This window comes from Taeniopygia guttata, chromosome 3, assembly GCF_048771995.1.
Source record: "Taeniopygia guttata chromosome 3, bTaeGut7.mat, whole genome shotgun sequence".
Lineage (NCBI taxonomy): Eukaryota > Metazoa > Chordata > Aves > Passeriformes > Estrildidae > Taeniopygia > Taeniopygia guttata.
In genome coordinates this window covers 38,125,514-38,151,643 of record NC_133027.1, presented here as the reverse complement: position 1 = coordinate 38,151,643, position 26,130 = coordinate 38,125,514, and the positions used below count along the sequence as shown (strand labels likewise).

Genomic DNA, 26,130 nt, shown 5'->3' with positions numbered 1-26,130 from the left:
TGGCGTATACACCGTAGGGTGGCTTTGGCTGCACCTTGAGGCTTGTGAGCAGGCAGCACATGTGAAGCTTGGCACAAAAACTAGCTTTAGCAGGACCTGCTAAAGCTAATTTTAACCTGATCATAGTTTTAAAGAGAAAGATGACTTTATTTATGTGTTTGCTCATATAGAATTTTGGTTATATTTCCTTTTCTAGATACAACTGTAAGTGCTGCCTATATGAAAGAGCTGAGCCACACCATCCAGTAAACTGTCTAGAGCAGCAGTTGGCTTGCTTGGAAATCACTTCCAGGACTGCATTGTAAGTAAGTGTTTTTACAAAAGCATCATCAAATGGTTTCTTCAGTGTTGGGGTGGTTTTGAGATGTTTTGGTTGTTTCTTGTAATTTCACAGTTTTATTCTAACATCTAGTAAGACACTAACAATGCATGTGGGAGCTTGAGCACCTCCATATCTGTGCACAGCATAAACCTAAAACCCTTTCAAGGCTTTTTACTCTCTTGCACTAGAACTCCCCAGCATAGTACCTAAACAATTCTGGGAACAGGCAGCTACATAGAAGCCTAGAAAGAAATTTGGCCAAGTACATAGTGATCTATTTTGTCATTAACTCTATGACATACATGTTTTTCGAGTGTTCATTCCAGCCTATACTTGAGCATTTTAGTTGTGCTGGTGTAGCCCTGATAGAGCGAATGCTTTGTGGAGGTTTTCATAAATGGCTATCTTCCTAACTCAGTTTGAAATGATCCATGAATAGATGCTCTGTCTAATCCAAAAAGAGCAATGCTTTGTCCCTTTGGCCATGCAGGGGGTATTGCTAAGGAACCTCAGCAGTTGCTGAATGGAGGTGAATTTGGTCAGCTGCATCTTTTTTCTTATCACAGAAAGGATAGTTATAGAATATCCTGAGTTGAAAAGGATCCACAATGATTTTTGATTTGCATTGTATATGGCACTGAGAATGTGTTTGCATTTAGAATAAATAACATCATCCTAGAAAACTTTGAGATTCACACCAAAAACCCTTATTATACTATTTATACTGTTCATTTTGAAAGCATAATCCATTCAGGTATGTTTGTGACCTAAAATTTTGTAATTTTTATTTCTTTTTATATTGCCTTCATTTTCCTGTTGCTGCAGGTTATGAGAAGTATGATAAGAGATGTATTTGTGGCATAAGTGCATTTCTCTTGAAATGGCCTCTGGTAACATGGTTGCTTGAGAGAGCAGGGGTAGGAGAGTTGATGACTTAGAGTTCAAATAATGTAGTTAAGCATATTTATTATACAGACTGCTCACATTCCTCAGCACCTTGCAGCATATTCCCCACAGGTGACATTTGCTATACATATACTGGGTATAAAATATATATCTTTTTTATGTTAATCCTGTCGCCAAGTCCTTCAAACACTGAGGCTGAGTCAGTGTTTTGGCATAGATTTCATTTTTGGGAGTCTTTACTCTGTACAGTCAACTGACACACCTGGGTCACTCTGTAACTGAGGTTGTGCTGGCCAGGAATCTTTGGCTTGACTCTGCCTGCGATTATCTGGCAGATACAGTAACTGCTGTTTTGTTCTTGTTCCGTGCCTGCTGGACCCGTGCAGTGTCCAGCAGTCACAGAATTCTGCATGGGTGAAGTTGAATGAGATGAAAAAAGGACTGGTTACTGTCAGTGATGGGACAATTCAGCTGTCATATGTGCAGTGAACAGGTAGGGGAATTGTTTGGAGGAAATTAGGGCTTTGAAAAGTCCAAAGTCAAACAGTTTCCCAATTATAAGTTTAAAACGAGGCCTAATGTTTGTTTTCAGCAGCCTGTTAATGGTTCGTCTGCTTCTGGAACTTAAATCCTGACCTAAACCACCATTGGCTTCCTGGAACCATAAAATAATTAAAACTCATACAAGCAGAATTGTTTAGGTTGAAAAGTACCTTCAAGATCATCAAGTCCAACTGCTAATTCTGCACTGGCAAGTCTACCACTAAGCCATATCCCTAAGTGCACATCTACGTGGCTTTTAGATGTGGGTTGGGTCCCCACACCTCCAGGAGTGGGGACCCAACCACTTCCCTGGACATCCTGTTCAGTGCTTGACAATTCCTTTCTGAGAAGAATTTTTTCCTAATGTCCAATGTAAATCTCTCCTGGAGCAACTTGAGGTCACTTCCTCTGATCTTGTTCCTTGGGAGAAGAGACCAACCCCCACCAGGCTACAGCCTCCTTTTAGGCAATTGTATAAAGCAGTAAGGTCCTCCCTGAGCTTTCTTTTCTCTAGGCTAAGCAAACCCAGCTCCACCAGCTGCTCTTCGTCACACTTGTGCTCCAGACCTCTCACCAGTTTCATTGCCCCTCTCTGGACACGCTCCAGCACCTCAATGTCCTTCTTGTGGTGAGAGGCCCAAATCTGAACACAGGATTTGAGTTGTGGCTTCACCAGTGCAGAGTACAGATGGATGATTGCTGCCTTAGTCCTGTTGGCTGCGCTTTCAGCACAAGAAGCAAGACCCTGGCTCCTGGGGAGGTGATGAGCACTTCTGGTCCTTTCTCGCAGGCTCTGCTGCACTTGTTCCCAGGAAGCCCTCCTGTCACTTGGGCCCGGGCTGATGCCACCGTAGAGGTGCCCATAAAGCCCTGAGCTGTTTCAAGGCAAACAGTTTCTCCATCACTGTTAGTAATGGATTTTCATCCAGTTTATGTCATGATGTTTGCATTGCTCTGGCACTGGGAGCTAGAGCTGTGCATTCATTTAATTTACCCCGGGGTAGTTGCTGCTGGTTTGGTTCAAATATGGTATTGCAGCCTGCATGCTGAGGCAATCTCAGTTACACCAGTTCATTGAAGAACTGACTATTCCAGTGTGCTTTTCTGCCTCATGTCCTTCCAGTTTAACTGTATTGGTCTGTTTAATGGTGCCAGAAGGCCACATATTTGCCCTCTGTGAAGCCTCAAAAACAGTAGATGCATGCTTTTAAATAGTTAAATAAACGTTAATTATGATTCACAAATAGTTTTTCCCCAACTATTAAGTAATATCAATCACTGAATTTTTCAGTCAGTAATTGTTTCTCCAGCTGCTGAGTGGAACTAAGTATTCAATACTTTTACAGAGTTATTTTTGCAGCTGCTTGGCTGCTTTAAGCATAGAAGTCCTATGTTATTTTGTAGGGCTTGATAGCCTTGGATGCACAGTGGGCACAAAAAGCCTGTGGTGGGAGTGGAATGATTACAGTCTTCTGATGCACCTTGGTTAGCTGTGGATTTGGGCTGCATCCAGATAAGCTGAAAATAGCATATTGGGCACTTTCAAAAGTTTGTGGTTTTGCAACATTTTCTCACAAAAATGTGAAGTCTTTTTCTTTCTCACCGTGTCAGTTATTACACATGTGGAAATTAGTTATTTTTTCCTTTTCAAGATCTTGAGACAGTCTTTGGGGGATTCAGCCAGTGTGAATTATTTCATGAAATAGTGGTTTGACTCGCTGCACCTCCTTGCAAATAGTATAATACCAAAGGTTTTTGTCTTAGAAGTGCATATTATGTGCTTTACATAGAAAGATCTTAAAAAATGTTAAAATATCAATTAAGGCACAAGTTGTGATGATAGTGAGAGTCATTGTCTTCGCCCACCATGACGACTACCCTGGCAGTGAGCACATGGCTCACATTTTCCCAGTGATTCATTAGCCAAGCCAGTAAAACATCCTAGGCAGTCTGATGCTGTGGCTTACTGGTAGCTGTTCTTCAGATGATTGTTCCTGTCGACATGATGCATAGCAGTGTCAGAACACTCACTTCGGAACTTACCTTTTTTGTGCATTTCTTTTCTCTGGTTTTCCCACCAGACCTGCTCTGCTGCCTCACAGCACTGCTGTTCACATAAGCAGTTGCTGTAACTCTGTGAAGCTACAAAGAAGAATCTCCTTCTGAATATCACTGGTGGATTTTGATAAAGCCACAGTCATGAGCACAGGGTGCACAAAGGACACAACACTGAGTGCTAGGGAGAGGATGCCTAGCACTGAGCACTAGGGAGAGGCTCATGTTGGTAGGGGAGGAGACCAAACTGTGAAGGGTAAATTCTGTTTGATGTTCAGTAATGTTGTTTTTTTCAAGAAGCAGGATCAAAAGCCTTCACAAAGCAGAAGTGTGAGTGTAATGAAACGTAGTGACTAGACAAAATAAAAAAAAAAAAAAAGAAGTTCATTGTAAAACCCACTAAACTTTAATTTCAAAGCCCCAGAAGAAGAGGTGATCTGGTGATCTGTCAGCCACCCAGCTTGGACTGGGCACCCAACTGGAACTCATGGTCTGGGTTCAGTTCCCTGCCTCAGTCACAGGTTTCCTGTGCGTTCGCAGGCAGCCTCCTTCACCTGCTCCATGACTGACTTCCTCATTTGTGCAGTGATCGTCTTCCTCATGTTCATTGTGAGGACAAAGCCTACTGATATTGCTGAAAGATGTGGATGTTGCGATGGGAAGAGCCACCCCGGAGACCAGAGCAAAAGGGGTGCGCTTCCTCACAGGATAGTTACCCATGCTGCTTGCATTTCTGTGTTAAAGAGTAAAGGAAATTATTTCCAATCTCAAAAGGGTTGATTTTTTTTCTTTCCAAGTCTTTTAGGCCTATTTTTTTAGTGGAGTTTGGCTGCCCCAGTGCAGCAGCAGGCATTTGGAATATTCCCTGTCTCTCACCTTGCTCATCTCAGTCTGTCTACTTATGGCTTTGAATCACTCCTGTATGCTCAATATGCATGCCCAGCACAACCCAGTGGGATCAGAAACACCGCTTCTGTCATCTCCCAACTTATGTGGAGATCTCATTACATGTAAATATGGTTGTTTTTAAGAAAGAAACCAAGGAGTGCTTGAGGCTGGTTGGAGAGATACCAGGAGTGAGCCTAGCAGCTGAGGAAGGTGGTGAGAGCCAGTGGAATGTCACACTCATGGACTCCTGCCAGGGTGTGCACTGGCACAGTGTGGCTGCTGAGGATGCCCCATAGCTCATCACCACCACTGGCCTTCAGCCCCTCTGCTCCTCCACTCAGTCACTGATAAGCAAAAATATTCATTTAAGGGGTTTTTATATACTCTCACTCCGTGCGGATGCAAATTCTGAGTAAGGAATCAGAAGTGACAAGTCACACACCTTTTGATGTGCCCTTTTATCTGCTTTGGGTTGGCAGTTAAACTTTTAAGTGTGAGGACTTCTCAGAACATGAAAACCAGTGTCTTGTTCCTTCCAAGGCTGGTCAGCTCAGAGTCCCTTGCCATGAGAAAACATGGATGGTTTAAGATGCAGTGCTGTCAACACTACATGTCCTCTCTCTGCCTACAGTGCTTGTCCTTTTTCCAACTGGCGAAACTGCAGCTCTAAAGGACTAGTGCCTGAAAACACAGCAACAGCTTAGTTGTCCATTGCGTTTTCAATCCCTCGCCCAAGCTACAAATAATGAGTTATTGAGCTAATTTAGTTTTATACAGAAGTGATCTTCATCTTGCAAATCAGGAAGACTATTTAACGCAGTGTAATTGACTTCAGCTGTAAGATTCAATGCACTTATCTAGGATTACGGTTCAATAAAATCTAATTGTGCTGAGAGCAACAAGAATTACAGAAACACCTGGGGATTGTTTTGTGCCTTTCCTGTGAACAAGGTGTGCTTGAATGTCTTCTGATCATTATGGTTTAGGTTATACTGCTGCTTGACCTGCCCATTGGTGGGAACAGCTTAAGGTGACACCAGTTGGTGTGGGGAAGTGAAGCTAAGCAGGTGAAATGATGGGTGGCCTTCTTCCGTGAGCTCTCTGTGTGCCTGGCCAGAGTCAGGCTGGGGGAGTGGGAAGTAAGCAATGTCTGGTTTCATTATGATGGTGATGATAATAGGATCCATGAGGTATGTAAGATTAAAAGCCCTGTAACATTGCAGGCAAAGTCATCCACATCTGCAGTGTAGAAATAAATATGGGAAAACAAGTATTTATTCTGTATTTCCTCTCACTATTTACCAAGGATGCTGTGTAAAGCTAGTTGCTACATGGAAACATTCACTGGCCATCATGCATTGACTTTATGACTGTGTGATGCAATTGTAGAGAGCCTTTTTGCCCAAGTATTAATGAGCTTTTCATCAGCCCCTCTTAATAAATGGGAAAGCATTAGATGTAATTTTTCACTTGCAGAGCTTCAGGTAAAAGTACAGAATTTTTAGTGGGATGAGGACACTGGCACGGTAGTGAGTAGTTTGGGATGATGGCGGAGCAGATGGTGTGGCAAATGTCCTTGTGACACATGAGATGCAAACTTTGTTATTTTCTTGTAGAGAGACATCCCAAACATCAATCCTTGGTCCAAACATAAGGTTGTGTAATTAGGAGTGCTTACCTAACACCATGATTATTGTCTCCATTATTTCTCGCAGTTATTAATTATCCTGTTGCAAGCAGGAAAGGAAAAAATGTGCTTTCAGACTAAAGTAACAGATTTGGCTGGTTCCAGTACTCTGACTTCATGAGCAATAAAAGATATAATATTGCTTGCTACAGCACATGCTGTACTAATCATTCTCCATGCAACTGCCTACTTTTTACATCATTTTAAGCAGATGCTATGAAGAGTAATAAAACAAGATAATGGCAGAATGGGTGGGTTTCATCATACAAGTTAAAAACAAAACAAAAAAGACCTCCATCTCCAAAAGCTGTGAGAACTGTAGAAAGAGGCTCTTTTTGCCTGACAAAGTTAACCTGTAGTTATTGAGTTCAGAGAACATCTTTCTTACAGGAAAAAGCAGTGAGAATGGCTCATGCAGGATGTCCCTGAAGCTACTGCAGTCACATTTTAAGAGCAGAGAAGAGAGATCGGAAAGAAAATAATTTTCTTTTTTGGTTATGGAGTTGGCTTTGCTTATGGTGTAATGATTGCTGGTTTTTACTACTACTTTGGGTGATTGTTAACTGGGATGTCAAAAATACTGATGTTAAACTCCTGTTTTCAGGCAGTATGAAACTGAAGAAGTTCATATCATGCCTAAGGTTTCAGTTGAGTTGAGCTCTTTGCTCTTTTGGTTAACTTTATGAGGTGATAAACCCTATTTCACTTTGTTTCCCACGCCTTTATTTTTTAATTGGGACATTCAAGAGTTGGTGCAAAATTAAATTAGGAGCAAGTACAGGGGCACTTCAAAATGTGTCCACTCTGCATGCATCAAAGTATTAATGTAAGCTTGGGCACGACCTGCTGGTATGCAGCAGCAGACAGCTAATGGTTTGTTAGTATTGGCAATGCTCTCACAAAGCCAAATACAATTCTTACGCTTGCTGGCCTGACAGTCCAAAGTGCTTTTCATTCCTGTCCAGTTTTTTTTCTGCTTCCTCTGTCTTCATATTATCACCCTTGAACCTTAAAATAGTAAAATGAAACTTCAAAGAGTTTATGAAAGTTACAGTTGAAAACGTGTTATTTTAGGTCAGGCAGATGAAACCAGTGCTAAGTCCAGTCTCTTCTCAAATCTGGCCAAAACCATGTTTCACCTGCAGGTGGGGAGTATTGCAGTCCATTCCTCTCTAAAATACCTGAAGTTGATAAAAGTGTTGTTCAGAAAAATACAAGTTTCTCCAAGGTGTTGCAAGGTTGATGGTCCTTGGATGCTGTGCTGAGCAGAGCTAAATCTATATGCTTCTGGGCAACATTATTTCTCAAACACAGTTGAGATTTCATTTTGTTTAGTATTGTCTTAGGTTTGTTTCCTAAGTGTAGCCATGCAGTAATTTATTACTTGAAAGAAATTACTTGCCTGAAGATTTTTTTAAAGCAAGACTTTAAATCCAGTTCCACTCAATTCAAAAGAGTACTATTTTTGCAGATATGTCTGGTATTAATTTCATGTTCAGCTATCTACCACAGTTAGGGAAATAAAATCCAGCATCATCTTCAACCAGTCGATAATTTTCTTTTCCCTTTTTTATGCCATTTGTTTTATCATTTCTTCTCCTTCACAGGTTTGGATTTTATCTGTCTTCATATTTTAAAATCTGGTGTTGTATTACTCTCAGTACCCAGTGTTTAGATGGGTCCTCCTCCATCTTCTCCAAAGCATACCAAAGTTCTCCTCCTATCTCATGCCTTGTATTTAAGAATTACTGGTATGACGTGTAGTCCATGAGTTACTGATATATGCTGAGAGTTGTGCTTCCAGCAGTGCTGGTGATATACTCAAGCTACTGGTAGGTGCTCAGTGTGCAGCAATGGGCTAGAGTTACTGCCAGATGAAATACAAAAATTAAATTCAGCATCATATCACACGAATGGTTCCAGTGGAGTGGTTTGGGTGTAAGGGTTAAAGCTAATATAGATGTGGCCATTAATTTCTCACACCTCCAAGGGCATTAAGACCATATGTACACTATTATTAAAACTATTGAATGTTTCCAGTACTGTCCCCTCAATCTATAAATTACTGGTCCATTTAACAGAGTTTTGCTACAGCCTCAGCTAAAACACCTAGCTGGTACGCATTGATCCTGGTCCTCCTGCCACAGTCATCTCCTCTTGATTTACTTACTAATGGAGTAGCCTGCTCTTTCTGTTATAGTCTCACATTGTTTCTTTAATTGGCTTCTTCTTTCTTTTGTCATAATGCTTTTGCTATTCCCGGGCAGATTCCCTGGCAGAGAACTCACAGAATGGCAGTCTAACAACACCCTTATCCTGGTAGTAGCAGCCACCCTGTTTTGTGTCACCTTGTCTTCAGAAAACATCGCTAGAGGCAGTTGCAGCCCCAGTTGATCTTTCCTTGTGTAGAAGATGTGAAAATACTTAATGAATCATTTTGGGGAGGTGTGACCTGCGGGATGCAGACGTGTGGGAGTGTTTATTTGTTGCAAGCATTAGAAGGGGAATCACTCCGTTAGCTGAGTACCCATGTCAAAAGGTGGGAAATCAACATGCTCTGAAGTTTCACTATACCTTGATTCTATTCCTATCTGTCTCTTCCTGGAAGGTAGTTAATTTTGGAAATGTGCACAAAGAGGAGAAAAGCAGCATGTAAATTCTCAGGATTTCCTTTGCGGGAAGAGATCCCACAGGGGAAGGAGGGAACTCTTTTAATAATCTTTGCAGCATTTAATCCCAAGAAAGTGAAATAAAATCAGCGCTTCCACTGAGAGTTGGCAGCGTATTTTTTCTTAACAAGACCAGTTCTTTGTAGTACAGTCTGATTAAGACTGTATCGAGTTGATTGAGGAGAGCAAAATCTGGTTTTGACAGATGTTTCCCATGATCTGAAGAATACAAACACTCCTGCAAGATGACAGACGGCTTGTTTACATAAGATTTTTTTTTTTTAATTAAAGAAAAAAAACCAAGAAAAACACACAAACACAAAGCAACATTTGGATCAGTCATTCTGATCAAGGCAGTGTCGATTATTAGGCTGTAAAGGGAACTGATGACTCAACTTAGGCACAGCGCTGCGGCAATCTCCGATTTTCGGTTTCATAACAGATTCTTTTCAGGAATGCTTTTCATTCATACCTGATGTTTAACTGTGTCTCTGGGAGTGTGTATCGCTTTGTGATGGGCATGTGGGAGACTGGTGTCAGCGTGCTCCAAGTGGTTGGGCAGAATTTGGGAGGCATTCATGTACCTTGGTGGGATGCCCAGTGGGAGAAGGGTCCTCTGGTACATCGCATTGTGCACTCATACCTGCACATCGCCAATGTTGTTACCATGGTAAATTTTATAGATAAGTTCACATCAGTAAAATTGAAAAGCACTTTGATTCAGAAAGTGAAATGTTTTGATGAGATCCCATGCTTAGTAATTCCAGCGAGTGTGCTTGTTAAAGCGGGTGAGTCAGAAATGGAAATGCAAAGCATTTCTCTGAACGGTGGCCGGAAATTAGCTGTGAAAACTGAAACACAGCCCCAGCCACAGTTTTATCTATTTACCTAACAATTTTAGATCTGTGAAAATCCCTTTGTCTTTGGGATACATTTTGATTCTTCTCTTGTAGTGCTGGTGCAATCCTTAAGCTGGATAATCAGCCAGGACTGTGAGGACTATCTTGGTGTGTCTGACTTTTTTGGTTTAAAAAATTGAGCATCGTGTTAGCGGCTTTATTGCCTCTGGTGCTGCCATATTCTGTCATGCCTTGCAGTGCAATTTGGTGGAAATATAAGTCAGGATGGGATGTTGTAGTATTTGAGTTAATGTAACACTGAGGAGGAAAACCAGGGGAATTGAGTGGAGTCACTCGGCTGTTTATTACCCAGTGCGTAAGTTGTGTGTGTGTATATATATATGTATGTATTTATGTATGAATATATATAGCACATGGGGCTATCTGACTGTTCTGGTACAAAAAACTCCTCGGTTTGGGGCTGGCTGCTACCCAACTTAGCATGGAGAGGCTTCAGTGGTCACAAGCCCCTCTGTTTGTCAGGACATAGCCCTCTGTAGGGAGAGGGCAGAAGGGGGTCATGAGTGTTTTCATGATAGTAGTGGTTGTCTTGCTGTGAAAAATCTTAAAAATCAACATACTGAGTGATAGATAGCAACATTCTTTTCCTCATCCTGCAGCTTTCTTCTCTGCTGACATCTTGTAACCTCTTGATTATCCTTGCTGGAAGCTTTGGACTTGTTGCTCAACCTCAGTGTAGGGACTGACTGCTTTTCTGGCAGCTGTAGTGGGGTCTGAGGACCATCAATGTAAATCATGGTGGAGGACGACAAAGTAATAGATGTGTTTAAAGGCAAGGCTGGCAATTCCCATGGCAAGGCTGGTAAAGTAGAGCTCATTTCAAAGAGGAGGCGGTTTGGTGATTTTTCTTAATTACTGTTTACCTAAATAAATAAATAATGCATATTCATGGCTTTAACTAGAGAAAGTTGTGTTGAAATGTTTACCTCTCCCGAGGATAGCTATTAAGGGTGGGGTGTGGGGTGCAGCAATTAATAATAAAACATTTAGATGAGATTACAGAATGTTCTGATTGGAATAGTAAACATTACGCTAGAAATAAAAGCAAATAAACAAAGCTGTCTTGAATAAAAAAAAAAAAATACTATGCTATCTGAAGAATCATGCTGAACAGAAGCAGTCTGGGTGAAGGGGCCGTACCCTTGGAGCTCTTCCATAACACAGGGAGGCTTCTTCAGTCTAAAAAGCATCCCTGTGGAAGAAAGCCCCTCATTTCCAGTCTGGAAAAAAGATGGTACAAATATTGCCCTCCACACAGGTTGGTGTGGCAGATGTAAACACCTGTCAGCATCACTTTGAGGCTGGGGTCCATTTATTCTTTAACTGTGCAACAGAGAGTATTTCACCTGCTTATATCAGTAGTAAATAAAATCTTCATTGGCACTGTGAACCTCCTCCCTCCTCATTTTGCCATTCCTTTGAAAAAAAATCCTTTGCTCAGCCGAGAGTTTGAAATTTGGACTCATCCTTTCATATCTTTTGGCTGTGGTTCCTTATCTGGTTAATCAGATCAAAGAGAGCCAGTGATGTGTTCAAAGATTCTTGTGACAGCTGTGTACCATTAGGCTGAATGATTAAAAAACCCCATAACTGTAGTTTAGCACAGTAAATACAGATTGGTCTTTCAGTTTAACATACAGTTGCAGGCAAACTGAGCCTTTGACAAAAGACCTGCTGCTTTAACTCTATGCAGAAAAAGCTGGTTTGCCCCGAGCCCCATGTGCCTCCAGCTGTTTTGGGTCAGCAGAAGAGTGTGATCAAGCAATGGGTGTATCTATCCTGTTGCACTAGGCTGGGGATTAAAAAGAAAACAGGATGGGCAGAAGGTAGGTAGGCAGCACCAAGGTAGCCTGGGGGGGACCATTAGCCTCAAAGCTTCTTGTGCAGCTGGAGTGGGCTCTCTTTTATCATCGAGCTGTCCCTTTGCAACCCTTTCTGGGTTGTTCCCTAACTTGGGCATCTTTTGGGGATGAAGACTTCCAGACCCCCTCATCTAGACCAAATTGGTCCCCTCTAAAGTAGCTTCACAAGTGCTAGGATGCTCGCTGGCACCTAGCACATCCGGCGTGCTGCTGGCATGTCTCCTGGACTCCCTATCATCTAGAAACCGAAAAGCGGCTTCTCTTGGACTAGCAGTGCGGTCTGACTGCTAGCTGTGGTGGAGCCTTTTTGTGTCAATCACTAGTGTGAGTCCCTGGCTGTTCTGTGAAACAGAGCAAGACGGTGAGGAACAAGCACTGGCGGGTGGCTGTCTTGTTCCCAGCACAGGTGAAGGGAATGTGCCATTGACTTTGGTGCTTGTGAGGCATCTTTGCAGCTGTTTTTTTTCTGGCTGATAAATTTCCCTCAACCACATTTTGCTTCTCACTTCAATGGATGAACCCTTTCCATGACCCATCTGCCTGCTCTTCACAATCTGTGCGTGGTGTCTGTATCCCAGAAGACAAGGATGTTAATAGTGGCACAAAGTGTCCTGTTGGTCCATCTTTCCCATAGCAGAGGGGTGTGGTTTTATAAACATGGTGCATTTCCCCATTGGAAAAATCATTATGGGCTACAAACAAGATTTCTCAGGAGCAGAAATACCCATTTCCATCTTCACCTTTTTTTCCTAAGGGTTTCTGGGAGTTCCAGCTGCCTGCCTTCTGGCAAAGCCAGCAGCAGCAAGGCTGCCAGAGCCTCGTGTGGGGTTTTGCAGGTTGAGAACATGTTGCACACACGGAGTGCACAGCACAGTAAACCTGATATCAGCTCGCAACTAATTATCTCTGTATAAAAATTCCCCTGCTCACTGTTTTGCCGTTAGAGGCTCGCTGGTAAGATTTATGACTCTGGCTAAAATGAAGTACCATTTCCTTTTTCTCAGCATTACTGTGCATGGCCTCTCTGGCTTTTCTTGTTAAAAAGACCTGAGTTCACCCAAGAGGGAACATATTTTTGAACCTCTTTCCCATCACCATTCTCCCTTTCTCTTTTTTATATTTTTAACAACCACTGAAGATCATCCACAAAACAATTTCATGTCTTTTGACTTCCCCTGCTTGGAGTGAGGGTGGAGACAGAAGATAAGAGGCAGCTCCTTTGTGGGAAATGCAGCATTTGCCCACTTTCAGCTCTACAACGGTTTGTGCAGGCAAGATGCGTACATCCATCAACGTGGGCTCCCTTGTCATAGCTTGGTGAGCAACTATTGCATCCAGGATTTATATGAGCTAAAGGATAATTTCCTCACTTCATGCTGTAACATAGGGGACCACCTGTACAGCTGGAGAAAAAACTATTTCTCCTGCCCTTATGTTGCACGTGTATGTCCTCATTTGACAGGATGATGAAAATGAGACCACTGACTGAACTTTCTGAACTTGCAAATGTATGGCTGGCTTCATCCTAAATCACCTTAAAATTAATTTGTGTGACACTGTAAGGCAGTTGGGGTTTTTTTCCTGAGTACAGAGGGAAAAAAGTGAGCAATGTTGAGCTGCTGCCATCTCTTCCCAGTTGCAGTTAGATGTAGTTATTTTTGTATTAGAGCTTTGAGGAAAACCAGTAGAGACGCCAGATAAAACTCCCCAAAACAAACATTTGTGTTAATACTTAAATATTGTTCATCTCTCACAGCATTTACTTATCTGTTTCCCACATGCTGAACCTTATGGGAAGTTTTTGTGGTTGACTGTGGCATGTTCTTTTGTTCTGTATGTTGACTGTTTTCTCAATTTGCAATTTTTAAAAGAAATCAGCAGTAAAAGTCTGACTGTGATAATCATTAAACATGGGAACATCTTTTTGGCATGGCAGGGGTGTGTTTTTGTGGGTCATGTGTGTTGGGTCAGGAGTCTTGGAGCATTAATCCAGTGTGCTGTGTCATTTCATGATGACCTGGGAAGCATTCTTATCCGAGACAACCAGCACTGGCTAGTCCGGTGTCATCTTACAAACATGGTAGATTGAGGGGCAGCAGTTTCATCCTCATCACTGAACCATCTCATTTTCTCCTCTTCACATGTGTGTTAACCATAATTTCCAGCCTTTAAGGGGAAATAAGCTAGGTATCTGAATTTTCATCAGATCTGACACAAAGTATTAGGCTGTGGCTTTTGCTGTCTATTGGTTTTACTGCATAGGCCATAAATATTCAGCTCATGTCATCTGATAAGGTTGCTGGGGAGGGGGTTTTTCTCACAGAATATATTAACTTTCCTTTCACACCTAGCCATTCTTTCATGAGTCATAACCCCAAGATAAAATATTTTCGATGGTGGCTTTAAGTCAAGTATATTCCACTAAGAAAATCATTCTGGTTTTACATAAAAAGATTTACAAGTTCCTGTAGCAGTACTCTTGAACTGCAAGGCTTATGCCTTCTAGCCCTGCCTGGTTGATGTGTCAAAGACCTAACTGCAACCAGAAGATGAGGAAGGGTGGAAAATTCTCCCTGTGCACATTTCCCAGCTTCTCTGAAGGTTTTCTGTTTAAGCCTGGTTGGTTTTTTTAGGTGTAGCTGGTGAAAATCCAGTTTTCAGACTCTGGAGCGCTCGAGGGGAGCAGCAGCTGCCTTCCCCTGCAGCCAGTCAGCCAGCAATGGTTGTCCTGAAGGGTCTCCTGGTGACTTCAGTCACAGTTTCTAGCTAGGGTTGTTCCTCACATAGTTTTGTCATTATCTGAGGGAATCACTCCATCTCGTCTCCTCTGACTGTTGACACAGTTCACCAGATAGGGATCCACTGCAGAGCTGGTCCTCGCAGCCCTGGGATGTGTGGGTGCCTCGCTATTTGTTGTCCATACCTCCTTGGTTGTGTTGGTTTTCTGCGTCCCACCTCTGGACACTGGGAAAGAAGCTGCTGTGCCCTTCTGACTCCTGTTTTGGCTGCCCCCGGTTAAACAGTGTATGTGGGAACTAGCAGGACTGATAGATGTTCTTTCCCTTTGGAAGAACTACACAGGTTATTATGAGGAAATTAGGTGCACTGAGGGTGAATCAGACCATGTCTCTTTTGTGACATCGGTATCGATATCATCTTGGGTTTAATTTACAGATCTCAGGGAGAGATCATGCACTAGATGTCAGGAGCACTGCAAATGCCTTCTCAGCCTCAGGCGACCCTTCAAGCTACAAATGTTCCAATGAAGCTATTTCAACCAGAAAGAAATTACACGCAAAACGTAAGGAAAACATGTTTGCTGATCTGTGATGGTATTGCATGTAACAAAGTGGCATCCTTGACTTCAATTTGTGTAAGTAGCATCATTGCTACTTACATATTTGTGTCAGTAGCATCATTGCACTCCACCAGGTGAGGCACTGCTTCAGAAAACACCAGTTCTGTTTGCACACCTGTGCTCACCTCTCCTGGCTCACATGCTCAGCGTTCCTTAAATATTTTTTCCTTCTGTCCTCACCTGAGAGAAGCTCACCAACTGGTCTCTTTGTGTGGGTCATTTTACTTAGCCCTTATCTTACCCACCTATTCTGAACATCAGAATAAACAACCCACTGTGTATTTGTTGCATTTGTGTATTTCTTGCTTACTTCCCTCATAGCCCACCATCATCTCCAGTTTTCTTGAGCATGACTGCATAGTTTGCTTGTCTGAAACATCTTTCATGATAAGTGGAGTAATACCAAGGTACATTCATCATGCCTTTCTTAATTCACCTTTCTTGGTTTGTTTGTTGCAAACAGAAGAACTTGCCAGTTTTCCTCCTTTTAAGTATTAAAGCCCTGTTAAAAACAAAACCTCTCCTTTGAACACTCTCTCTGGATAACAGAAATCCAAACTGGAAGGTGTTTTATTGAAGCAAATGGTTTTTCAATTTCATGCATTCTTCTGCCAGTTAAGAGTGTCTGGTGTGTCTTCCTTTACATTTGCATTCCTCAGTGCTAATTTCAGCTGCCAGGCGGTACTGGAAGCCATCAGAAAGGGGGAGAAAAAAGGTAACCTGCTTCAAAAATGTACAAGAGGTTGTTAAATAATATAAGTTTTTTAAAAAATCAACCAGATTTACAAAGTCCAGTTGGAAGTACTGTTATTTTTCTGTATTTCTTTGCAAGCTGTTAAGGCGGATGCTTATTTTGAGAATAAATCTAAGGTTTTCTTGCAAGCTTCAAGACTGCAGGACCTGGTTTTTCAAGCTGGTGTAGGACAGTGATTTTGTGACCTTTAATGACCCTTTTAACTGATGTCCCACATGTGCAGGTCTGTGCTGAGAGCTGAGACCTTGATGAGAGCAAGCCTTGGAGCAGAGAGTATATCTTACCCTGCCTAAGATCCAGCTCTTCCCAATGCTGTAAACCTGGCTGATCAGCCCGTTAAACTGCTGAAGTTCCTCTTTAGTAGGTGCACCATTGGCTCTTTATATGAACTCAGTTTTAATGCATTCCTGTAAGTTTGCAGCTGTAGTAACACTTTGCCTTTAATAATTTGTCTGTTTCAGGAAAAGTCTTTTGTCAGATGGAAAGCATGAAGAAGCCCTCGTGCTGAGCATAACCAGGGGTTAAGTTTCATTCTACCCTAAGCTGACCCCTGGGCAGAGAGATTCCTGCTTTAGTCCTTTAGATCATGTGTAAAACCTGATGCTGGCTGGATCATCCTGCATAGGGCAAGAATATCTGGGGAACATGGGGAGAGCTATGGAGTGAGGCATTTGCAGAAGGGAATGAAATGTTTGGGATGCAGCCTCATGCTTTCTACAGCAGTGAACATCAATCAGACCTTCTCAGAAAAGCTTCAGTGGTGCTGAAAGTCTTCTTTTCCCCTCCCCACCCCCTGGGCCCCCTTTTTTCCTCTTGTTTCTCTATTCCCAACTTCTGTTTATTCTCTTTTTCTTCTGATATGCCGTGGCATGTGCAATTTTTGCTCAGGAAGCTAAGTTATCCTTGAAAACATAGAGACTAAAGGTTTTAGTCCTTTGGCCATTCAGTAAGCAACAGTTATTTTTGTTCTACCAGTGATTTATGATGGAACAGATTTAGAGTTTATATTTTTAGGTTTATAGGCAATTTAAATAATGTATATTTGTGACCATAAATATTTGGTACTCTTACAGTCTGTCAATGAATGTTATGCCGAATTGGAAAAAAACTGTATAAACTGAAGAGACACAAGCATTGTGTTCCTGGCACAGACTCATAATTCTTTTCAAGTACCTAATTAAGTGATCCTTAAAGGTAGCAAGAGTTTGAGTATCTGTTGGTAAACCATCTAGAAGGGTGCCATCCAGAGGAAATAACCTGCTTTCCATAAAGGGACCAATTTTCCACAAGACTTGGCGTAAAATGCAGTAGGATCACTGCTCAGGAAATATTGAACTTTTTTTACCAGAAACAACATACTTAGAAAAATAACCACCAAATCTCTCTCGTTTGCACTGCATTTTGGTTTTATTTTTCCCTCCACTTTTTTATGGAATCATAAACAGGAGTCATAAACATATTAGTCATACTAAATAGACATAGCAGACATCTCTTGAGAAACCAGAATTTTTTACTGAAGAGTTAATTTTGCATGTTTTTAAAAAATAAGAGTAGATTTTTGAAAGATCTAAACTTTAGGGGTTTATTTTCCTCTTCCTCACCTCCCCCTTTATCTAGCTTTAGTTTGTGGTAATTCTGCAGACACAGACTTTGCAGTGATCCTGTGAAGTCAGATACATGCCACTGCTTGTACTGCTGCTGTCCCCTTCTGTTCAAAAGAAAACCATCTTCCTTTCCACTCCCCGTTGCCAACTTCACTCAAGTAAATAGTAGTTAAGCATTCCAGTGTTTTTTCCAGGAAAACAGTAAAGTGTTGGGCACTGGCAACTTGAAAACCTCAACTTGAGAACCCCTGTAGCTTAAAGCTAATTACTTCTCCTTCCACAAGTATTTCCTCCTCAACCACTTCAGAGTGTGACCGCTTCCTTGATACATGGGGGAAGCCTTTTCCAGAGTCTGGGATTGGGATTGTGCTCATTGTGGGATCTGGGCTGTGTGGTGATGCTGGGACTTGGCTGCTGGGAGTTTCAGCCCCCTCCCCAGCCCCCTAGCCCCAGCTCTCCTCTCACCAGCCTTCCCCATGCCAGAGTGCTCCCCTCTAGGGACTGAGCCCTGAGCCCCTTGCACAGAGGTGACAGCACAGTGAGTTTTCTGTGGGCAGATGAACGTTTCATTCTTTCTCCAGTTTTCTTTTGACATGGGCTGGCATGACAGGTTGCTTTGCTTTAAGGTGGCTGCAGGGTTACAACACACATCGCATCAACACAGGGATGCCAAATTACGCTGATGGTGTTTATTCTCTGAAGCTCGCCAGAGTAAAGGAGAAACAAAGGAACAAATTTTGTGTTCCTAACCTAAATTCCTTGATAAAATCAATGCAAAGCTTTGACAAAGCCTATTAATTATTATTTAATGCCTACTAGATAAATTTGCTGGTTTTGTTATAGTTCCTTTCTGATGGGATGTGCAGTTTCATAGAACCACAGGGTGATTTAGGTTGAGCTTTAAAGCTTATCTGGTTCCAACACATCTGCCATGGGCAGGGACATCTATCACTAGACCAGGTTGCTCAAAGCCCAATCCAACCTTGGCCTAGAACACTTCTAGGGATGGAGCATCCACAGCTTCTCTGTGCAGCCTGCTCCAGGGCCTCACCACCATCACAGTAAAGAATTCTTTAGTATGTATGCATAGCAATGCACGTACCTGTCGTGTGATCTGGTAGAATAATCACAGAAATGTTAGTTTATCTGTTCAGTAATGCTTTTCAGGGGCCTCATACTATACAAATGAAAGGAAAACATGGTCTTTGTAGGAAAGTATCTACAGCTGAAAGCTTTGAGGAAGTGTGAAATGAACACAAAGTAATTGTCATGTTTGGCATAAAAATCTTCTATATTAAAGAAAAAAAGATGCCCCAACATATTTTGTAGAATCAGAAGGAAAAGAAAAAGAGGTGTTTGTAAAGATTCAGTGCTTGAATTTTTTTTTCAAATCATGCCTTTATTTTATTTTAGGTTGCTCCAGCTGAGTTGCCAGAACATTGCCCTAGAGAACTTTGGAGGGTCACTTCTTAATGGATTGCTGCAGCCTCTTCATTTCTCCATTGATCCTGTTCCCTGCATCGTGAGAACATTTTAGCCAGCACAGGACCTAGAAAAGTTACATGTAAGTCATGATTCCAATTCCTTTCTATTTAAAGAAAAAAACTAAGGAAAAACGGGAAAAAAAAAATATCTTGGGAAGGCAGGGTAGAGGCAGTAAATATCACACTTTAGAAAAACACCATAAAAGCTGTAATTCAACTGCAAACATTAGGTGGTGAATAAATTGTTATTGAAGTAGTTACTTGCTTTTTTAACCTAAATAGTGATTGTCATTTTGACGGCTTTTCTAAGTGTTCTGCTACTACGGTAAACCATAGTGAGAAGGACTTAAAATAGCTCTGTTCGCCCCATTGCTCTAACTGCGCTTTGTTTTTCTCTGCAACGGGCTGCGTGTGTGTACACTTACCTTGGTCTTCTCTGCCAAAGCTGCACATGCTCCACGTGAGTTTGGAGGCCATCATCTGCCCAACAGGACTGCAGGCACCCTTCTGTTTCTCCCATGATAAAATCCGTATGCTTCTCCTTTCGGATTCCTGGAGTATTTCCCTTGGGGGAGCCTGATGCTGCTTCATCCTTCAGCCTCCTACCCCAAAAGGCTCTGTAAGCATCAGAAGTATCTTCATTGCTACCTCCAGCTCTTTCCAGGTGGAATCAGTGCTCAACTGACTGTAGGAGGATAGAGAAAGTTGTGCATAGATCTACTAGGGACAGATTGAGGGGACTGCAGATCCCTTCCTAACCTCTCAGCGTTGTAGTAGTAGTCCCCTGTGCTTGTTGTGCTTTGATATTGCGCCCAAGATGGGGAGCAGTCTATGACCTTGTGCACGTCTTTCATCCCTGATCCCACGATGACTGAGTCTTCCTCTGAAACATGCCATAGCACAGCCTGGCATAGAACCAGTGGGGAGAAACTGGTTTGACCCTTTGCAGTGTGTCAGCAGTTCTAACCCTAGTTATGGTTTCTGAGGTAGAAGAAGCTTCTGGACCACTACAAGGATGGCATGGATGTGATGGTCTGTGCTCTATGGAGGATGAGACACCCCAGAGCTGACAAGTTTGGAGAAAGGCTTGGGCACAACTTAATTTCATCAATTTTTAAAACAAAACCAAATCGCTTTGTGGTTAAGAGTTTTTATCTTTGGGATACTGTTATAGAGAAACTTGGCAAAAGGAGGTAATACAAAGTTGTGGTTCACAGTGTGGCACTGTGCACCTTACCAGCCTTATTTGTTCACTGCAGTAACAAATGCATATGATGTAGTTTAGTCAGAACAGGTCAGGGAAACAGACCACACCTTACTGGACAGTTTTTCTTGAATGCTTACTAATACCATTTTTAATATTTGGAACTGATCTGTATATAATACTACTTCTAAAAAAAAATTAGTGTTTTGGAACCAAAGCATTTACATTAGAAATATGCCTTTATTTGAAGTACTTTATTTGCTTATGTGACTTGAAAAGTTTTACTAAAAAAAAGAGAAAAGTCTACTGCAAAAGAAGGATTGTGTTCTTTAATGTATATGGAAATTCAGTTTTTAAAGAGAGGAATGTTTTTTTTCTGGTGTGATGAGTATCAGCAAAAACAATGGTGAAGTCGTGGGCAGTGGAGAAAGTCTGAGTAGTAACAGAATTCACTGTCAAAGAGGCCTTACAAGGTGTGAGTTTGATTTTGTTTTCCAAAAAAGGGAGAGTGTTGCCATTTCCTTGAGGATCTGGCATTCTCTGGTACAGTTATTAATCAAATCCCCCTTAGCAGGAATCGTCTGACTACAGGAAAATTTTGGATCTGGCTTGAAATTTGTTTGTAGTGCTTAGGGAAGAAGACTTGAAAATATGAGTTGTAACAGCTAGGCAGGCAGAAAAAGTTTGTTTTTCAGTAGTCCTACTTAGCACTATTCCCATGAGGTTTGGAAGCCTTATTCACAATTTTTTGCAGGCTTTTCTCATGATGCTTATAAAGCTTATCATTAGGCATCTTGCAAATTCACTATTTAAAACACTTCTAGAGGAACTAAATTCAAAAATAGCATCCTTGTTAGGATGATACTTGAAAAAGCAGACAGAAATGAGAAAGAAAAGACCTCTTCCCATGCAGAAATGCATGGGAAGTTTTGTCTTGCTTTTTGTTGTGCAACAAATAATCAGACATCTCCTTTTCAAGGAACAAAATCGGGTCAGGACCAAATGAACGTGAAAACCAGTATGAGGATGTAAGAGCCATCATCAAATCTGTGCCTTTCCTTTTTTTTTTCTTTCTTCTTTCTCTTTTAACTGTGGTTATGTGCTTGAGCTATGCATAATTTTTAAAACATGTTGTGTACTCTAGCTCCTAGAAAACCCATGCATCACCTCATGGGCTGTTGGCTGGGGTTGCAACCATCATGTGTGCAGATCCACGCCGGCACAGGTAGACATGAGGGCAAGATGCCCGTTGCTTACTTGATTTCTGTTTCCCATTGTCTGGCTGTTTTTGATGACAGACTCTGCTTGCAACAATTACCTCGTTATAGCAATTTCCATAGAAAGAAGCAGACTTTCACTTGTTAATTATCCCTACTTAATGGAAAGAGCAGTTGCACAAGGTTGACCCAGCTGTAACAACCATATTCTGGTTGCTTTTCCCAGGGTGCAGTGGGATAAATAAGTATGCCTTTCCCCCCTTCCATTTATATTATTTTGTTTCTATAATACTACTAGGATGCTGATGGATAAAATCTCTATAAAAAATAGTACTTACTGATGTGTGAGTTCAAAGCAGAATGCCCTTGCTTGTTCTGAAAGAGCATACTGCAAAACCCTGTTATGCTGCATGTGCCGAGGTAGTAAAGAAAAACCCATTTCTCCAGGTTTTCTGGGAATTAATCCTGGGTAGGTTAGACTGAGTGTATTGTAATGTGGGAGTACAGCAGTCAGAGAGAAGCTGTGCTCTCTGCTGAGAGGCTCTTTCCATTTGTTATCCCAAACAGTCATGGATGACAGAGAATATACAGAGCTGTGTCTTTGAGCAGCTGCTGGGGCATGGCTGCTGACATCCAAGTGGAGACAGGTGACTATTCCTAGCAGTGTCCATACTCTCACATTTCTCATTTCATTTTGGCCTTGTGTGTTTTCCTTTAAAAGCAGCAAAAATAACATCCCAATCAATGTCCTTCTGCATCTCATAAAAAGACCAGGTTGGTACTGCTTATCCAATGTTGTGAATTCAGCAAGAGCTTATAAGTGGTTTAAACAGGATAAAAAAATAAGGCAACCCGAAACTCAGAAAGTTCTGTCTAGAAATTTCACATTTGCTAGGTATGAGTTCTTCAGAGTATTTTAAAAAAATTTAGAAAGATTTCTTGAAATCTATGCTATGCCCATCTCTAGGCAGATGTAAATAATGTCAAATTTTAAATATATAGATATTGGTGGTTAAATGTCTGTCACCCGCCTACCATCACAGCCTGGGGAAAATGTAATTTTTTAAAATCTGTACTTAAAGGTCAGATAACTTGACAGAATTCAGAACAAAAGCAGATTTCTGAAGGCAAAATTGTATCACTTTGGACACTGACTTACCAAACACCCCGAACCATCAGTAGCAAACCTTCAAGTGCCAAGACCATACCTGAGGACATTGACAGGTTTATCTTACTGGATAAGAGATGTGACCATGTCTGCATTTCATGATTTTTCTCATACATTTTCCTGTTGTTGTACTGTTTTCATAGGGGTGAAGAAACTTTCTTACCCATTTTATGATGCTGGTGTACCAGGACTCTGTACCTAGGGCCACCAGTGTGTGGGGTGTCTCTGCCTCGGAGACCTTCACAATCTCTCATGGCATCTGGTCCACTGACCACTACTAGCAGCTCTGTGTCAGTCCCTTGATGTGATCAGATGCTTCTCAGCACCTCAGTATGAAGGTCAGTGCCTCCACACCTCAGCAAGGCTGGTGGCCAGGGTCAGCTTTCGATACAAACACATCTGTTGACTGAATATTTCTTTATTTCTATGTTCAGATGTGTCTGTATATATAAAAATGAAACATATATATTTATATGAGTTTATATATATTTATAAAACATATATATTTATATTTATATATAATATATATTTATATATTATAAAAGTTTTATTTATATATAAGTATATGATTTTAAAAATAAAATATGTATCTAGACAAATATATGTCCTGAAAAGTGCTGGTGTGGCTTCAGGCAGGACGCCTGCACGTGCACACGTGTGTGGGTGGTGAGCCAGTGTCCCTTCCTGGAGGTTTCTGCCCAAGCCCCCAGTGTTGGAAGCATCCCCATCCAGGCCCACACAATGACTGCGGGCTGTGTGGCTGGGAGGAACTCTTCTCGTGTTTAGCTGTGAACAGCAGCAGAGGACAGCAGAGTTTGTTGCAGTGTAGTGTGCCATCTGAACCCGAATTACTCTGACACTCTCGCCTTGCTGCCATTGACCACAGGTTTGTTTGTTCATCACCCCAGCAGTGCCACGGGCTGCGTGGGTGCGCAGCATCATTGATCTGTTTACTCGCTGTTTCCCCTGCGGCTGCCGTGTTGTGGCGAGGGCTTTTATTTTTTACTGTGGCAGGTGACAGCGCGGGGCTGTGTGTGTGTGTGTGTGTGTGTGTGTGTGTGTGTGTCAGCCCAAGGGACTGAGTCACAGCCCTCCCTCCACCCAAGGCCAGCACACTTCCCCTTTCCCGGTGGAGTGGGATGCCAGCCCATCTCTACAGGTCATCTTACCAGCCTGTACATTGCATTTTTTTTGGTTTTTTGCAGAAAAGCCTGAGAGACGGTGACAGCAAGACCAACTTTCTCTGTAACCCAAACCAGTGAAAAGTAAAATCCATCTCACCACATCAGTTTTGTTTTCACTGCTGGCTCAACCTCTCCTCTCCCTCTGGCAGAGCCCTGCACAGTCATTCGGTGCCCGGCTTGGGGGTGGTGTGGTTGTTAGCTCAGTGGTGTATGACCCATTTATTTTCATAACACTTAGATACCCGCGCTTCTGCGGCGTTCAGCACACAGGTCCTGCGACCTAAATCCTCGGCAGAAAAGTGCACACCTGATTCCAGCGGCATGTGTGGAGAGCAGCCAGCTCTGCCTTTGCTTTGTCAGGAGCTGCAGGAAGGTGGTGTGCTTTTGGGTCTAGCAGGAAATTGATGAGCGAGGTCAGGTAAAGGTACATTTTTCTGGAGCCAGCGCTTTGTCTTCGATCATTTGGTTAAGTATTGATTGCTAGCTGGTAGGACATGTTTCCTGTTACGATGTACAAAGAGTTGAGACATAAAAGTGTTGTATTGGATTGTTTTCTTGCTGTAATAACCTGCACTTTTCTCGACAGCAAGATGATTAATGGCACAAAATTGTTCACTCTCAACATCTCCAGACATGGCATCACCCTCTTGTTGGGTATGGTCTTAAGATGGACCTTTTTTCCTTTATTTCTTTTTTACTCAGTTAGTTGAATTTGTTTTCTGCAGGATTTCAGATGATAATTAGGTTTATGCTTGTGTTACTTTCTGTAAATGGAAAGAATCAGGTATAGGGCACACAAGAGAGTAAACTGGCATCGCAGCAGACCTGAGAGTTTTAGGTATAAAATTAAACAGTAATTTGCAAAGTGACTTCAAGTAAAGTGGATTTAAACACAATGAAATCATCCTTGACAGCAATTTGTTTGAAGTTCTTCTACTGTTATGAGTGTAAAGGGATTTTTTTTTTTTTAATTGCCAGTTTCTGGGTAGAGTATTCAGCATAATTTCTCACAGGTAAGTGAAGCATTAACTCCTTGTACCTCAGTAGTTTGGGCAGTGGGGGAAGAAACTGAGAGTTAGCGGGAAGCACCTTCTCTACTTCATCATTTGAAAATCGGTCAGTGGTCAACTAACTTAGAGAAGGACTTTACCAGGGACACTGGTACTAGGAAAAATGTATGAAAATCCAACAGAATCCTGGACAGTAGATAGGCACAGCATGTGAAAAGTTGTCTTCAATGTTTCACAGAATATAATGGCACTCTAGATATAAATTGGAAAAAAAAGTAACAGCAACTAGCTAGTTTGCATTCCTTGTTCAGATGAGCCATGAGTTTTGGGGCTTTTACATTTATATACTTTTACTGTAGGTGTTGGAAGTGTGGGTGGCCACGAAAAAGCAGTGGTTACAATAAGATTTTCCATTTATTGCCCTTTGTGTACAACTAAAAATAAGATTCAAATGCTTCAGCATTTGTGGAGCAAGCATAATATTTCTCTGAGCTCTGATGACTGGCTTGCCTGCAGCTTCAGCTCTGTCTGGTGGGTGAGTCCTAGGTTTTAATGCTTGTAAATGGGTCTGTGTTGGAAGGAGAGTCAGAGCTTACTTGTGGTGTGGTCTGGCTGTATTAATTCATCAACTTCTTACTGGAAAAAAAAAAGTAGTTAGGCTTAATACATAAGTTAAAGGTGGTGATGAAAGAATTTTGGAAGCAGAATTTTCGGCTGCCTGGAAAAAGTAGCTTTGGAGAGGACTGGAAGATCTTTAAAGTCAAAACTTCAGTGGTATACCTTGAATTGTTGATTCAGAACTTCATCTTCTGGCAGAGAAAAAGCGAAGGGAAAAAAAAAAAAAAGAAATCTATATAAATCTGCTGAGCTTGAGAAACAAATTCTCGGGGTTAACTTTTGGCAGATAAAATCTTTTTGGTTTACTTTTTTAGGGTGACTGTTGAAATACACTATGTGATGCTTTTCCAGGTAGTTGCACTGGTTAGGAATCCACTAAACCAGTTGCGGTATCTTGAACTACTAAATGTGTTCTGACCACATTAATTGATACGTCAGCTCGTGGCCAAGAGAAATATTAAAGAGAGATGTCAGTATATGCAGGGAAATTCGTAGCTTCACGGTGTCTGCTTTGGTGCTGTCCCAGCTTCGCTCATTAAGTAGCTGTGGCATTTCCAGAGAATGAGTGTGCCTGTGTGTGTCAGGCTTCTCAGTCTGATGTCATTCTTGTGATGGATGAGAGGAGAGAACATCTATCCAAGAGCTACAGGAACCAAGGTAGAAGCTAAAAACTTGCT

At 41.8% G+C, this 26,130-nt stretch overlaps 1 protein-coding gene across 12 annotated transcripts in view; it reads left to right on the top strand.

The window, feature by feature from the left end:
- Positions 1 to 26,130, top strand: part of BACH2 (BTB domain and CNC homolog 2) — a 181,867-nt gene that overhangs the window by 83,087 nt on the left and 72,650 nt on the right. For 4 of the 12 annotated variants that reach the window (XM_030267590.4, XM_030267592.4, XM_072926651.1 and 1 more), the window contains 2 exons: positions 197 to 305; positions 18,982 to 19,132. The gene's annotated coding sequence lies outside the window, so the exon portion shown is untranslated. Of the gene's footprint in view, positions 1 to 196; positions 306 to 15,026; positions 15,154 to 18,981; positions 19,133 to 26,130 lie in introns of all 12 variants that reach the window. The other 8 variants (XM_030267595.4, XM_072926654.1, XM_072926649.1 and 5 more) reach the window with 4 other exon arrangements.